General features: G+C 43.4%; 1 protein-coding gene across 1 annotated transcript in view; it reads right to left on the minus strand.

Annotated features, from left to right (window-relative positions):
• NDUFA12 (NADH:ubiquinone oxidoreductase subunit A12) overlaps positions 1 to 14691 on the minus strand; it is a 28621-nt gene that overhangs the window by 8494 nt on the left and 5436 nt on the right. The gene's annotated exons all lie outside the window — the stretch shown is intronic.

The raw sequence follows: 14691 nt of genomic DNA on the forward strand, positions 1-14691 counted from the left end.
AGGACCCTTAAATTTTTGGCTTGAATAAACAAGAGTCATTTAAGGGCTTAGGAACATTTTGCTTGATAGGTTCATTAACCTACCTACACTGGGCATCTGAAGATATTTTAGAAAATCAAATATATTACATTTATAAATGTGCCCTAAAATGCTTAAAGGGGATGTAATTAACTAACATTGCAAGTGGAGATAACTCCTTCGGTTCAGTTCAGTCGCTCAGTCGTGTCCGACTCTTTGCGACCCCATGAATCACAGCACGTCAGGCCTCCGAGAATTTAATTCTTTACATTAGAGTTTATTAACCATTCATCAAAGAACAAGAGAATATAATTGTTTTTTATTTTTATGCACAAATATTCAAGTCACTAATCTCGCTATCCTGTTTATAAACAAATCCTCAAAGCTTAAGAGAGCAACTACATTTTAAGGTTTGCAGCTATAGTTAATAGAATATTCATTTTAAACCCAAATTGCCATTAGTCCTGTCTATATTCAAAGCCCGTCTACACTAAAACACTCAAAGTGACAAGCAGCACATTAAGTGAAAACATCTGTGCTATATTAAGTGAGGGGAGGGAGAAGAGAAACAAAATACTGTATATAACAAATATATTTGTATACACACATTTACCTATATATAGTTATTAATATTTATAATCACAAATCTTCTAAAGAAGATGTGACCAATAAACTACAACCTGTTCTCCACACTGTGGTCCTTTGAAAACATTCCTTCTCTACTCAAAAGCAGACAAACTGTTATCTGTTCAGTGAACACAATCTTAACACTGCTTATTTCTTGGCTACGGAATTACAGTTTATTTTTGTTTGTCCTTCTATGGATTTTCCAAGTTTTCCATAACAACTGTACATTTTTACAATCATGATTATAAGGATTCTTTTTAATAACAAGGAAAACTGCTTATACTATAGACTGAAAAGAACAGTAAATAAAACTGAATGATTAGGAACACAGTTAACATAAACATTTATGTAAAAAGACTAAAGGAAATATGGCAAATGCTGACAATAGTTGCCTCTTAGGGGTGTATGTGGATTATCCCTGCCCACCCAACAGATTTTAAAAAATTTTTCTGATCTCTCCACATTTTTTTCAAGAACAGATTCCATTTATTTATTTATTTTCAGATTCCATTTAGATTCAATGAAGTTCATACTGCCAAATGCATGTGGACACTTCTCTGTCCTTGTATTACTTAACCTCTCAGCAAAAATCAACACAGTTAGACTTCCTATGATTGTTGAAATGCTAATCTCTCTTGTCTTCCTTACTTTGCTAGTAATTACTTATTCTTTACTGGCTTGACCTCTGTCCTAAGCCACAGATTCATGTATCCTGCTGTTTACTTAACATAATTGTTCACTTGGATTTCTGACAAGTATCTCAAATTTCCTACATCCAAAAAGGAGGCTTCTGATTCCTACCCCTCCACCCTCACAGGCTACCCTTCTAGTCTTCCCATCCTAATGAAAGGTACCACCACCCACCCAGTCTCTCAAGCCCCAAGTAATCACCTCCAGGTAATCCTCTCCACCTGCTACCTCACTTCTCTACAAAAGCTTCTAGAACATCTTCTGTCAAGTGAAAAAAAAAAAAGCTGACTAAAATGATGATGTGTGTATGTATGTGTGTGTATTAAGTTGCTTCAGTCACGTCTGACTCTTTGCAACCCTATGGACTGTGTTCAGTTCCGTTCAGTTCAGTCGCTCAGTCGTGACCGACTCTTTACGACCCCATGAATCACAGCACGCCAGGCCTCCCTGTCCATCACCCGGAGTTCACTCAAACTCATGTCCATCGAGTTGGTGATGCCATCCAGCCATCTCATTCTCTGTCGTCCCCTTCTCCTCCCGCCCCCAATCCTTCCCAGCATCAGAGTCTTTTCCAGTGAGTCAACTCTTTGCATGAGGTGGTCAAAGTATTGGAGTTTCAGCTTTAGCATCAGTCTTTCCAATGAACACCGAGGATCGATCTCCTTCAGAATGGACTGGGTGGATCTCCTTGCAGTCCAAGGGACTCTCAAGAGTCTTCTCCAGCACCACAGTTCAAAAGCCTCAATTCTTCGGCAATCAGCTTTCTTCACAGTCCAACTCTCACATCCATACATGACCACTGGAAAAACCATAGCCTTGACTAGATGGACCTTTGTTGGCAAAGTAATGTCTCTGCTTTTTAATATACTATCTAGGTTGGTCATAACTTTCCTTCCAAGGAGCAAGTGTCTTTTAATTTCATGGCTGCAATCAGCATCTGCAGTGATTTTAGAGCCCAAAAAAATAAAGTCTGACACTGTTTCCACTGTTTCCCCATCTATTTCCCATGAAGTGATGGGACCAGATGCCATGATCTCTGTTTTCTGAATGTTGAGCTTCAAGCCAACCTTTTTACTCTCCTCTTTCACTTTCATCAAGAGGCTTTTGAGTTCCTCTTCACTTTCTGCCATAAGGGTGGTGTCATCTGCATATCTGAGGTTATTGATATTTCTCCCAGCAATCTTGATTCCAGCTTATGCTTCTTCCAGCCCAGTGTTTCTCATGATGTACTCTGCATATAAGTTAAATAAGCAGGGTGATAACATACAACCTTGACGTACTCCTTTTCCTATTTGGAACCAGTCTGTTGTTCCATGTCCAGTTCTAACTGTAGCTTCCTGACCTGCATACAGGTTTCTCAAGAGGCTGGTCAGGTGGTCTGGTATTCCCATCTGTAGGTATCCTAAATAAATTAACCCTACACAAGAAAAACCATTGTCAATCTCACCATGGCACTAAAAAAATCTTCAAGGACAAATTATTTTCTGTTAAAAAAACATAAACGAAAACTTTTGAACATAAGCTATAATTTCTTTTAAAAAGTACTTATGTATTACTTGAGTAATTTAACCATTAATTTTAATAAGAAAAATTAATATATGAGGAAGAGACACCAGTGCACTAAACGGAAAGAAAGACATGTTACTTTAAAATGAACAGAAGGTGCCACCAAGTGGGAAAAAAGTATATCCACAGTAAAGAAAAATCCAGGCAAGCCATGGTTTTTACTTTTTTAACTTGGCTCAAAGGATTTCAGAGTTCAAATATTTCAAACAAAACTTTGTTTCTCCTGATGTAAATGAAAACAGCAGTTTTATACTATTATGCAAAAAACTGCCCAAATTTTCTTTCTGTTGGTATTCAAGATTTTATCATGTCAAATTTCATGTAGATACTGATTATTTACTTGGTTTACTACCATAAAAATGAAAATAAATATTATTGTTCATTACTGTAAAGATGGTGGCAATTAGCTAACTTAAAATTAAGGGTAGTCCAAAATGGTATAAGGCAGTATTTGTAATCCACTGAAATAAAGACTTTGAGTATTCTATTTAATCAAGTTAAAGGAGAAATTCGGAGAAGGCAATGGCAAGCCACTCCAGTACTATTGCCTAGAAAATCCCATGGATGGAGAAGCCTGGTAGGCTGCAGTCCGTGGGGTCGCTAAGGGTCAGACAAGACTGAGCAACTTCACTTTCACTTTTCACTTTCACACATTGGAGAAGGAAATGGCAACCCACTCCAGTGTTCTTGCCTGGAGAATGCCAGGGACGGGGGAGCCTGGTGGGCTTCCGTCTATGGGGTCACACAGAGTCGGACACGACTGAAGTGACTTAGCAGCAAAGAAGAAATTAAAATCTAACTGCTGACCCCATAAATGAATAAAGGACTCCCCTGGTGGCTCAGATGGTAAAATCGTCTGCCTATAATGCAAGAGACCCAGGTTCGATCTCTGGGTCGGAAAGATCCACTGGGAGAAGGAAATGGCAACCCACATCAGTACTCTTGCCTGGAAAATCCCATGGATGGATGGGGGAGCCTGGTAGGCTACAGTCTATGGGGTTGCAAACAGTCAGACTGAGCAATTTCACTTTCACTTTAAATGAATAAAACAGATAAAAAAAGAAGGTACTGTAACAAAGAAAAATAACAGATAGTAAGTTACAATACAGTATTAGTCTACCAGCCAGGACTCATTAAGTGCCTGTAAGCTCCAGGACAGGCTCGTACATATTTTCACCTGTGTAAGTGTACAAACCCCTGAGCACCTGAAACACGGTTGGGTGCTCAATAAACACTCACGCAGCGGCATGGACTGTTTGTGAGCTGGCTGCTGTGCGGAGCTCTAGGCAATAATTTTTTTCTTTAATTTCCAAGGTTCGAGTGGCTCCACTGCCCATCCAAGATGTTTGCACCACCATGGATACCTTTTGTTTATCTACTGATAGACCTTACCGACTGCTGACACATTCAAAGGAAATGAAAGCTTTGAGACAAGACCGACAAAATGAACTCGTTTTCCCACACAATTTCTCATGTTACCACAAAGATGGGGAACAGTAAGTGAGCCACAAGTTCATTAAAAGTATGCCCTGGTTCTACCAAAGACACTGAAAGGATGCCTCTGAAGGGAAACCCTTCCCCAGGTGAGGCTATGTAAGTACTCCACAGCCTCGGAGACTGTCAGAGGCCACAGAGGGCACCTGAGAACTCAGGAGGGCTGAGCACGGGAACCACAGCCTGCAGGACACACCAGGTGTTTCTCCCTCCGGGAGTCTCTGCAGTAGTTCATCCAGGGGACACAGCTCTCACCCAGATATCCAGAAGCTGTTTTCTTTGACTCTCTAGATGACACAGCACACGCTTAAGGGAGATGAGAACCACACGAGGCAGGTGCAGGAGCTGCCCTGACTTTAAGGCTTCACGTCCACAAAAGCTAACAGCTCTGCTAACAACTACACAGGCACGGCTTCAGGACTGCCATTCCCCGCGGGGACATACCAGTTCTAAGAGCAACAAGACAGGGGAGCCCAAACATAGCTAACTCCTCAGCCATTTGTAGGTCCTCTCAATCTAGATGCAGTTTGTCAATCAAGGATCAGTTTTATCCAGCAATATGACTGACACAATCTAACCTGGCTTCCAGGGTAACACAGCTAGACAGTTAACTGAGGATCAGAGTCTCTTAACCGTTTTGCCCATAATTTATGAAAACTGCATACTATGCTAGGTAAAATCACACTTGAAGCCCTATCTCCAGCACCAACCTCTATTCTGACCTCCAGAAAACTAATGTTTTCAACTATCTACCCACCACGCTCACTTGGCTGTCTAGCAGACATCTCAGATGGAACTCTTGATTACCCCTTCCAATTCTGCTTCTCCCATCCTGCCTGCTCCTTCTCTTCCCACCTAATACACCACTAGTAGTTCAGGCTAAAATCTTGAAGCTACCCTTTTCTCTCAAAATCCAATCTATCAGCAAATCTAGTTGAGTCCATCTTACTTCAAAATGTGTCTCTGTGGTGGGCAGCCTCTAAGATGACCTCCAGTGACCACATCCTCCTGGTGGACACACCTCTCCTTGAGTGTGGACTAGCCCGTCGGACTGAACTCTAACCAACAGAATACAGCACCAGTGTGGGGTGTCACTCCTGAGATCAGGTTTAAAAAGACTGCGACTTCCAGCTATGGTGCTCCCTTTCATTTGCTCCTGATCGTAACTCTAGGAAAACCAGCTGCCGCATCATGAGGTAGTCTTGAGGGGAGGCCCACACGACTGTTCTAAGGTCTGTCTACAGCCATGTGAATGAGTTTGACAGTGGATCCTTCCAAATGTAAACCTCAATATGACTGCAGCTTCACATGGCAAAGAGACGGGGAAACAATGGAAACAGTGACAGACTTTATTTTCTTGGGCTCCAAAATCACTGTGGACGGTGACTGCAGCCATGAAATTAAAAGACGCTTGCTCCTTGGAAGAAAAGCTATGACAAACCTAGACAGCATATTAAAAAGCAGAGACATTACTTTGCTGACAAAGGTCCATACAGTCAAAGCTATGGTTTTTCCAGTAGTCATGTATGGATGCCAGAGTTGGACCATAAAGAAAGCCGAGTGACAAAGAATTGACGCTTTTTAACTGTGGTCTCGGAGAAGACTCTTGAGAGTCTCTTGGACTGCAAGGAGATCCAACCAGTCCATCCTAAACAAAATCAACCCTGAATATTCGTTAGAAGGACTGATGCTGAAGCTGAAATTCCAATACTTTGGCCACCTGATGCCGACTCATTAGAAATGACCCTGATGCTGGGAAAGATTGAAGGCAGGAGGAGAAGGGGACGACAGAGGATGAGATGGTTGGATGGCATCATTGACTCAATGGACATGAGTGTGAGCAAACCCCGGGAGATGGTGAAGGACAGGGAAGCCTGGCGTGCCGCAGTCCATGGGGTCACAAAGAGTCATCTAAGACTAAGCCACTGAACAACAACAACAACAAACACGGTGTCTTCTGTGTGGCCTCGTGGAAGACTCTAAGCCAGAGATATCCAGCTAAGCTGCACTCAAGACTCTTACCCACAGAAACTGTCAGATAATGTTTACTGTTTTAAACTAAATTTGAAAAATCTGTTACACAGGAGTAGACAACTGGGTGTGCGTGCTCAATCGTGTCTGACTCTGCGACCCCAGGGACTATATAGCCCACCAGGCTCCGCTGTCCATCCTCTGGGATAATCCCAGCAAGAATACTGGGAGGAGGATGCTGCTTCCTCCTCTAGGGGATCTTCCTGACCCAGGGAATGAACCTGCGTCTGCTGCGGGTCCTGCATTGGCAGGCAGATTCTTTGCCTCTGTACCACCAGGAAAGCCCCCAAGAGCCATTAGGTGGGACTAAGCAAAGTAAGCATCTGTCTGCTCGGCACCGTGGTGGAGGGGAGGAGTGTGGCAATAGACTAGTAAGGTGACAGAGCCTGCAGGGGGAGAAGGCATCCACGTGGGGAGGAAGGGGGAGTTGCCAAGCTGATGTGGGGCGTTGGAAGCAAAGTGGGCTAAGAAGGGAGTTCAGAGGTGGGGAGTGGGAAGCAAGCAATGAGAACTTCAACACATAGAGTGGAATTCATCAAATAAGTAATAACAAAAAAAACCACAGAAATATGGAACGAGAAAAAACTAGAATATAACCTGTGGTATTGACTGGATTCAGTGGCATTGCTGTGGATGCACGGTTTTCAATACATAGACTAAAAAAGACAGAGATATAGATGTATACACACATACACACAACTGTTAGAGCCAACCAAGCTTGTCCACTGAGAGGGCCTGGGAGCAGCGGTGTCCCAACAGCAGTGAGCATACCTTGCACTTAGATATTATTATAGTTTCTAAACACTACACTGAAAAGCAGCAAGAAAACAAAACAAACACAGGCTCCTCAAAGAAATGGCTGTTTTCATGGGTGGGGCGGGGAAAACATAAGATGAACCTGGAAAATTGTTGTCAGAAAGAATGTGCTCCAAGAATGCTGGAGATGTTTTAAAAGGACCACAAATGCAGACTGAATGGTCAAACTGTGTTCAATTTGAGCAATAAACGAACAAATTACATTAACAGATTATGCTGCTGCTGCATTGCTTCAGTTGTGTCTGACTCTCTGCAACACTATGAACTGTAGCCCACCAGGCTCCTCTGTCCATGGGGAATCTCCAGGCAAGAATCCTGAAGCAGGTTGCCATGCCCTCCTCCAGGGGACCTTCCCGACGCAGGGATGGAACCTGTATCTCTGATGTCTCCTGCACTGGCAGGCAGGTTCCTGACCACTAGTGCCACCTGGGAAGCCCATTAATGGACTATAACCCATTGATTAAAATAACAGTTCATATTGCTATAAATAAAGTTTGTTGAATAACTGAATAGTTAAATAACTTCAAAGTTTCTCCCCACAAAATGCTAATTGTAAAGGGAAAATGAGTAACTTTAGAATGCAGAAATCTGGGGAAATCAGAAGCCAATTAATAAAATGCAACAAGAAGAACCTGACATTGCTTCCGTGACATTCCTGCCACAGATGCATAGCTTGCACCGAGTTACGAGGAAACACTGGACAAACCCACACTGAGGGACACTCCACAACACAACTGGCCTGTAATCTTGTAAAGTGTTAAGATCATAAAAATCAAGGAAAAACTGATGAACCAATCCAGTGTGAAAGAGACTAGAGAGAAATGAGGTCTACATGCAAGGCATGACCAGACCCTCTTGCTGTCAACGGCGTTGTTGGGATTCTGACGAAACTGAAACAGGGTCTGACCATTACGCAGCGGCGTGCGTCACTGTTAACTCCCGGACTTTGATGGTTGCACTGTAGCTATGTACACAGGAAGATATACTTGTTTGTAGGAATTATATACTAAAGTTAATTCTGTCATAATATGACATCATTTTGGAAACTTACTTTGAAATGATTCAAGTACTTGGAACTTTTCAGAAAATTTGGGATTGTTCCCAATTTTTTAAAAAATTGTAAAACAGGACTTCCCTGGGGGCGCAGTGGATAAGAATCTGCCTGCCAATGCAGGGGACACTGTTTCGATCCCTGGTCCAGGAAGATCCCACATGCCACGGAGTAACTAAGCCTGTGTGCCACAATTACTGAGCTCATGCTCTAGAGCCCTCGAGCTGCAACTACTGAAGCCTGCGTGCCCGAGAGCCTGTGCTCCGCGACACAAGAAGCCAATGAAATGAGACGCCTGCACACTGCAATGAAGAGTAGCCCCCATGTGCTGCAACTAGAGAAAGCCCACCCTCACAGCCAAAACTAAAAAAGAAATAAAATTTAAAAACCTGCAAAACAGATCACACTCTATCTTACCTCCCAGTGACTTTCTAAGAACTTTAAAAAAACATCCAAAGGATTTACCCACGACTTACAAGAGCCGCACGCAGATGCAGCTACCGTAGGCCCCAGCGAGGTCTCCATCCTCGTTTCCTGACATCTTCCCCTCACTCATTCCACTCCAGCCAAACTGGCCGCTCTGCTGTTCCTTTGAATACAAGCAACACAGCTCAGATACGACGGGCTTTTGCACATGTGGTTTCTGCTGTCTGGAACTCTTAATCTCCCCCCACCGCAATCCCCTCCCCGTTTCAACTGTCACTTCTTCAAGAAGCCCTCCCTAACCCCTGTATCAAACAGCCACCTCCCCCCGAGAGAAGGCCCTCACTCTTCATGAATATCAGCTCCCTTGCATTTACTGTTTCCTAAAATACATATTTGTTTCTCTGCTTCCTCTCATGAGAGCCAGGGCTTTGTTTCACTGACTTATTGTATCCTCAGTGCCCACAACTGTTCTTGGCACCCAGCAGGTATGCCATAGGTTTTTTGTTTTTCCACCATAGGTATCTGAATGAGTACAGATGACAGACTGCAGTTCATTACTCTATGCGTAATACCTGGCTCTCTAACGAAAGAAAAATCAACCCAACTTCAGATTTATCCATGGATCAAATCAAAGGTAAGATTAGAGTTCTACAATGTATTGCACTCACTCAGAAAAGGGGGTTCTGAGAAACAAACAGCTGAGCTAATCCAAACTACTTTCTCCAAGGAAGACTCATCACAAGCCTGTAAGCTTCCTTTACAAACAAGGGTCATCAAAGGTGCTCAGAACTTAGGGGGCTCCACTCCACAAAGAAACCCAGCTTTGCATCCTCAACTGCCCTCAGGCAGCACCCTAGCAGGTGATATTATCTTCTACAGCTTTCACCTTCTTTTTTATGTGATCTCAGATCTTACATTTAAAAGGACTGGCTTGGCCGAATAATACTTATCATTTCAGATTTTTAACTATTTAATGGTATGCTAAAGCTGAAGCTCCAATACTTTGGCCACCTCATGCGACGAGTTGACTCACTGGAAAAGACTCTGATGCTGGGAGTGATTGGGGGTAGGAGGAGACAGGGAAGACAAAGAATGAGGTGGCTGGATGGCATCACCGACTCGATGGACATGAGTTTGAGTGAACTCTGGGAGTTGGTGATGGACAGGGAGGCCTGGCGTGCTGTGGTTCATGGGGTCGCGGAGAGTCGGACCCGACTGAGCGACTGAACTGAACTGAACTGAACTGACTGGTTTAAAATGTGTTTCATCCCACATAATTTAAATCAATTCCCTCCACCAACCCCTAATCTAGATAGGTACTCTGAAGGAGATGGCCATCCGTCTGAACAAGACAGCCCACAGACCTTCTACACACTCTCAGGACCAACCCCTCTCAAAAACAATCAAAACAAATGAAAACTGCAGGATACCTCGTCACCTAAAGCCAACACTCCACTTTGAGATTGTGGTCTCAAATAGTGCCCCTGACATACAGAATGCCCCTTCAGAGAAGGCAGATAGTTCCAGACCTAAAATCACAGGTCCCCACATTTTAACAGACCATAGATTATTATTTCCCATTAAAAAAAGCACAAAAATCCAGCCTCAAATAACATCAGTGCTGCTTTCTCATGTTAAGAGCCAATGAGTTTTATTAAAGGCACTCTCCAATACCGTGGTCTTCAAACTACATCACTGACAGGAGTAAATGCTCCTAAGGAGTCCAAGTAGTGGACCACAAGTTGAAAACTGTATGTACGTGAAATCTTATATTTTCCTTAGCTCACATAATATTTTAAAAAACAAACAAAATACTCTGTACAAACAAGCAGACTGTTCAATTTAAATAAAATATTAGATTAGTTCACTTCCTCTGTCACATTAGCCACATTCCAAGGCACTCTGGGCTACATGAGGCTGGTGGTTTTGTTGTAGTTCAGTTGCTAAGTCATGTTGGACTCTTTTCGACCCCATGGACTGTAGCCCACCAGGCTCCTCTGTCCATGGGATTTCCCAAGCAAGAACACTGGAATGGGTTACCATGCCCTTCTCCAGCAGATCTTTTCAACACAGGGATCGAACTTGCGTCTCGTGCACTGGCAAGTGGCTTCTTTACCACTCACTGAGCCACTAGGGAAGCCCCGCTGGAAAGCATAGTTATAGAATGTTTCCATCATCATGGAAAGTTCTACTGGACAGTGCAATATTTAAACTGACAAACATCTTTAAAATAAACATTCAAAAACAAACAAACAGAAAACAAATCTCATAAATAAATACGGATTTTCACTTTCTCTTGAAAAATCATATCTGGAAACCCTTGGCTGGACCCCCACCTGGTGGAGCTGGACAGAGGGAAGCGCACTGCTGCCCTCACTGAGGGAGCACGTGCGTTCAGTCCACCGTAACGCCCAGCCCCCAGCCGTCTCACAGCAGCGCTTCACCCACTGACTCAGTCCCTGGGTCTCTACCCGAGCCTTTAGAATGAAAGTGACTACTATGAGATTATCCCAGTTTCTACTCAAAAGAGCCCCAAACTACTTCTGACGATCAAAAGATCACAACTAACCCGATACTTTATTTTTAGGTGTGTTTTTTTTTCTGTTTGTAAAATTTTCTAGACCAGGATCTTCTAGAAAGGATCTCGAGAGTTTAGAGATCTCTAGAGTATATCAACCAGCAATCTATGAAATAGATATACTTTTTTTGGGGAAATATTTTATTAAAAATTTGGTAATTCAAGTAAACACATTTGAAATTTCATTTTTAAAATAGACATATTAGAAATCATAGTTTTTAAAGACCTTTGGGCTTCCCTGGTGGATCAGAGGTTAAAGCGTCTGCCTCCAATGCAGGAGACCTGGGTTCGATCCCTGGGTCGGGAAGATCCCCTGGAGAAGGAAATGGTAACCCACTCCAGTATTCTTGCCTGGAGAATCCCATGGACGGAGAAGTCTGGTAGGCTACAGTCCACGGGGTCGCAAAGAGTCGGACACGACTGAGCGACTGAACGGAACGGAACGGGAACGGAAGGAATTTGGGGGACTCTCATTTAACAGATGAGAAATCCAAACTCCAGAGAGGTTAAGGAACATGCTTTAAGTTGAACTGCTGAATAAGATGAGAGCCAGAGCTCTTTCAGCCTTTCTCTTCACTATGGCCAAGTGATTCTACAGCACCCTGTTTTTCCTCAAAGACAGCCACACCATTATGTAACCCAACATATGATTGGTGACACTGCTCCATCAAGAGATAGACTATACCTCTCCTGTTAAACACGAACAGAGTTTTCTAACTGCCTCGGCCAAGGGAAGGCAGACTCAGTACTGGATGATTTCCAACACTAACTCAGATAAGGCGACATGGTTTCTGCCTGGCGCTCCCTCTCAGAGCATTTGCCTGAGGAGGCTCAGGCTACCTGAGGGTATTCCAACCCAACAAAACAGCCATGCCCTCAGCTAAAAGCCAGCATCAATTGCCAGACGGTGAGAGACCAAATCTAAACTGTTGTCAGAGCTGCTCCAGGTCTTTGCTCAAACCCTCCAACCCCCACCTTCAGTCAGGGCGTCCTTGCTTAAAACCAGCCAAACAAGCCACCACCGCCACCCACATGTTTAGTAAAAGTGAACATAAATTTTTAAGTTAAAGGGTCCAGAGATAAGAAAGGAAGCTACAAGCAAAAACTCAGACAGAACCAGATGAGACCAACCAATGAATCTGACCTCCAACTATAATAACCCTGAGTTGTCTTATGCATTGATTTCTACGATACTAGCATACTAAATGGCACACCTACCAACAGTGATGACCAGACATTAATAACAAAAAATGGATAAAAAGGGAGTGGCACCCGACTCCCTGAGGATGGGGGGGAGACCTTCCTGGCAGACTAATGCATATGCCTCCCCATCATTAGCCTCACTCCTCCTCCCTTTGTCTTTACTTTTTAAAATAAAATCCCTCTTGCCACTGATTTGAGAAAGATGGAGGAGAAAGACGTGCGCTCATTTCCTCCTGCGAGAACACCAAAATTGCAACTAACTGTTGAACAATCAATCAACAGGAACCCACCAAAAAGAAGATACCCCACATCCAAAGGCAAAGGAGAAGCCGCAACAAGACAGTAGGAGGGGCGCAATCGAGTTTAAAATCAAACCTCATAACCAGCCAAAGACGCTTGGAGAACACACACAAAAAACCCTTGTGTGCACCAGGACCCCAGCAAAAGGAGCAGTGACCCCGACAAGAGACTGAGCCAGACCTGTGTTTGAAAGTCTCCTGGAGAGGCATGGGGCATCAGGAAGCATTATGATGAAGAAAGTCAGTAGAGGTGATGAAATTCCAGCTCAGCTATCTCAACTCCGAGAAGATGATGCTGTTAAAGTGCTGCACTCAGTAACATGCCAGCAATTTGGAAAACTCAGCAGTGGCCACAGGACTGGAAAAGGTCAGTTTTCATTCCAATCTCAAAGAAGTGCAATGCCAAAGAATGTTCAAACTGCTGCACAATTGCACTCATTTCACATGCGAGCAAAGTAATGCTCAAAATCCTTCAAGCTAGGCTTCAACAGTATGTGAACCAAGAACTTCCAGATGTAAAGCTGGATTTAGAAAAGGCAGATGAACCAGAGATCAAATTGCCAACATCTGCTGGATCAGAAAAAAAGCAAAGGAATTCCCAAAAAACACCTACTTCTGTTTCATTGACTATTCTAAAGCCTTTGACTGTGTGGATCACAACGAACTGTGTAAAATTCTTAAAGAGATGGGAATACCAGACCACCTGACCTGCCTCCTGAGAAACCTGTATGCAGGTCAAGAAAAAACAGTTAGAACGGGACATGGAACAACGAACTGGTTCAAAATTGGAAAAGGAGTACATCAAGGCTGTATATTGTCACCCTGCTTATTTAACTTATATGCAGAGTACATCATGAGGAACCCTGTGCTGGAGGAAGCACAAGCTGGAATCAAGATTGCCAGGAGAAATATCAATAACCTCAGCTATGCAGATGATACCACCCTAATGGCAGAAAGTGAAGAGGATCTAAAGTGCCTCTTGATGAAGGAGAAAGAAGAGAGTGAAAAAACTGGCTTAAAACTCAGCATTCAAAAACTGAAATCATGGCATCCAATCCCATCACTTCATGTCAAATAGATGGTGAAACAATGGAAACAGTGATAATTTTCTTGGGCTCCAAAATCACTGCAGATAGTGACTGCAGCCATGAAATTAAAAGACACTTGCTCCCTGGAAGAAAATCTATGACTAACCTAGACAGCATATTAAAAAGCAGAGACATCACTTTTCCGACAAAGGTCCATCTAGTCAAAGCTATGGTTTCTCCAGCAGTCATGTACGGATGTGTGAGGTGGACCGTAAAGAAGACTGAGCACCAAAGAACTGATGCTTTTTAACTGTGGTGCTGGAGAAAACTCTTGAGAGTCCCTTGGACTGCAACGGGATCAAACCAACCCATCCTAAAGGAAATCAATCCTGAATATTCATTGGAAGGACTGATGCTGAAGCTGAATTTCCAATCCTTTGGGCACCTGATGCGAAGAGCCAACTCACTGGAAAAGATCCTGATGCTGGGAAAGACTGAGGGCAGGAGAAGCAGGCAACAGTGGATGAGATGGTTGGATGGGATCATCAATTCAACAGACATGAGTTTGAGAAAGACTTTGGGGAAACAGTAAAGGACAGCACAGCCTGGTGTGCTGCAGTCCATGGGGTCGCAAAGAGTCAGACACGACTAAGCAGCTGAACACGACTACTGCCACCTGGGCAAGAAGCTGATCTGTGAACATAGTTCCTGTTTCTCTGCTCTTTGGCCAATGAATAAAGCTTGTGCTGAGTCCATCTCAATCAGGGTCCATGGGATGTAATCAGTAACAAGATGATTCTAGCATCAGCCCTCTGAGTCTTTGCCTTGAAGCCTCAGATATCCTGGAGCAGAGATAAGCCATTC

This window comes from Moschus berezovskii, chromosome 6 (genome assembly GCF_049115385.1).
Source record: "Moschus berezovskii isolate FMDL1 chromosome 6, NW_MosBer_1.0, whole genome shotgun sequence".
Taxonomy (NCBI): Eukaryota; Metazoa; Chordata; class Mammalia; order Artiodactyla; family Moschidae; genus Moschus; species Moschus berezovskii.